Below are 2,732 nucleotides of genomic sequence, written 5' to 3' on the forward strand. Positions count from 1 at the left end.
TTTGGGATGCAGTGGGTAGAGGGGAAGAGCTGGGCTGGTTGTGTGGTGCAGTGGGGGGAGGGGATGAACTGGGCTGGTTGAGGGATGCAGTGGGGGAAGGGGAGATTTTGAAACTGGTGAAGTCCACATTGATACCATATGGCTGCAGGGTTCCTGCAGCCATATGGTATCAATGTGGACTTCACCAGTTTCAAAATCTCCCCTTCCCCCACTGCATCCCTCAACCAGCCCAGTTCATCCCCTCCCCCCACTGCACCACACAACCAGCCCAGCTCTTCCCCTCTACCCACTGCATCCCAAAACCAGTCCAACCTGTCTCTGCCTCCCTAACCGGTTCTTCCTCTCACCCATCCCTTCCTCCCACCCCAAGCCGCACCCCCAGCTACCTACTAACCTCATCCCACCTCCTTGACCTGTCCGTCTTCCCTGGACTGACCTATCCCCTCCCTACCTCCCCACCTACACCCTCTCCACCTATCTTCTTTACTCTCCATCTTCGGTCCGCCTCCCCCTCTCTCCCTATTTATTCCAGTTCCCTCCCCCCATCCCCCTCTCTGATGAAGGGTCTAGGCCCGAAACGTCAGCTTTTGTGCTCCTGAGATGCTGCTTGGCCTGCTGTGTTCATCCAGCCTCACATTTTATTATCTTGGAATCTCCAGCATCTGCAGTTCCCATTATCTCAGAATAATTAGGTGGTTGTTTTTCACCAGCATAAATGAGGTAGGCCAAAGGGCCTTTTCCCATGCTGTAGATCTCTATGATTTTTGTTGACTGTCATTTCAATCGAGACAGGATACAAACATGAGGGTGCCCTCACAATTTATTCCAAGTTGCTGACCCCTTTGCTTCTTGCCCTTGCTATAAACACAGTGCATTGGATTGACTCAAAGTTACCCTCACAGAGCACAATAAATCATTTGGTCTTTTTCTAGATTACACCCAGCTTGTATGCTGCATCTCACCACTAATTAACTCTGCTGCAACCTCACTTCACGCCCCATTATAGGTTGAGAGGGCTTTCCCTCATCAGTTGGGAAAAGGTCCTCCCAATGCTCCCAGGTCCTCTGCAGGAAGACACTCCACAAATTCCTGCCTAGTCACCTTTTCTTAGGGATGACAAATATTAAAGATGTAACATGTTGTCAACAATGCTGAGCAGTGAAAGGGGTTGGAATTTGGGGATGGGTGTGGCGGAATGCAAACCAGAATGGAATGTTTATACCAGAAGAATATAAGATGAGCTGGGATAATGTGATGAGAAGCAGTTGTAGATGTAGATAACACAAGGCAATGGACATACTTTTGGCAAAGCCCAAGGCCTGCATTTTGGTCATTTGTGTCAGTTGAGATCAGCTTCAATAGGAATTTTTTAAAAAAAGAGATTTTAAGCAATGAAAGTCTCCTGTTGAGAGCCCACCTTCTCCTTCTGAGAGGTTTGATCTCTCCTATACCCCTGGAAGAGTTGGCAAGAGGGTTTTAATTCTAGCCCCAGTGCCACTACTCAGATACATCTGCAAAATACACAACTGCTTCCAAACTCTGGCAAGGCTTTCATTTAGCTTTAGAAAATTTATGACAAGTGATCTGACAGCTCTTCTACTGTTAATGAAAATCATGATATCTTTGAGAATCAGAGCAGTATGGAAATAGGCCATTCAACCCACTGACCTTCTGAAGAGTATCCCACCCTGGCTCACTGCCCTACTCTATCCCTGTAACCCTGCATTTTCTAATCTACACATTCCTGGACAACACAGCACAGCCAATCCACTTAACCTGCAGACCTTTGGACTGTGGGAGGAAACCAACACACCTAGAGGAAACTCACACAGACACAGAAGAATGTGCAAACTCCACAGACAGTCACTTGAAGGTGGGATTGAACCTGGGTCTGCTGGTACCTGCTAACCACTGAGCCACCAGGCCACCCCTAAGGAGGAAAAGTGTTTTATATGCAGAGGATGCTTGCTGTCTGGAATTCGCTGCCTGAGCTGATAGTGGAGGCAGAGGCCCTGAACTCTTTGAAAAAGTACCTGGAACAGCACCTTAAATGCTATAAGCTGCAGGGCTATGGGCAGTGTGCCAGAGAATGGGATTAGAAAGGACACCTGGGTGTTTTGGAGTCAGCATGGACAAGATGGGCTGAATAGCTCCCTTCTGTACTGTATCATTTCTATGGTTCTAAATCACAATCCCCTTGTATCAGGAAATTAGGAAGAAAAACAAAAATTGCTACCGAAATTCAGCAGGTCTGGAACCAGCTGTGGAGATGTTAACGTTTAGGGTCAAGTGGCCCTGCTTCAGAACTCAACTCAGGGTCACTGGAACTGAAATGTCACCCCTGTTTTCTTTCCACAGATATTGCCAATTCTGCTGAGTTTCTCCATCAATTTCTGCTTTTGTTTCAGATTTCCATCCTCTGCAGTTCTTTATTTTTTTGTGAGGAAATTAGGGATGGACAATGAATGATGGCTCTCTCAGTCATGGCAACATCCCTTGAACTAATGAAAAGAGTTGGAAGAATGGCTAAATGTATCTGAAGCATCCCTTACAGGCAGTACATGTGGGTTGAAGATTGTGTGTTCAAGCTTTTCTCTGGCTACTTGAGCACATAGCCCGGCTGACATTTCAGAGCTGACGGAATGCTGTACCGTAAGAGGGGCCAGATTTCATGCGAGATGTTAAAACGATGTTCCTGTCTGCTTATTCAGTAAATTATAAAGGATCCTGTA

This window comes from Stegostoma tigrinum, chromosome 27 (genome assembly GCF_030684315.1).
Source record: "Stegostoma tigrinum isolate sSteTig4 chromosome 27, sSteTig4.hap1, whole genome shotgun sequence".
In the NCBI taxonomy this organism is placed as follows: Eukaryota; Metazoa; Chordata; class Chondrichthyes; order Orectolobiformes; family Stegostomatidae; genus Stegostoma; species Stegostoma tigrinum.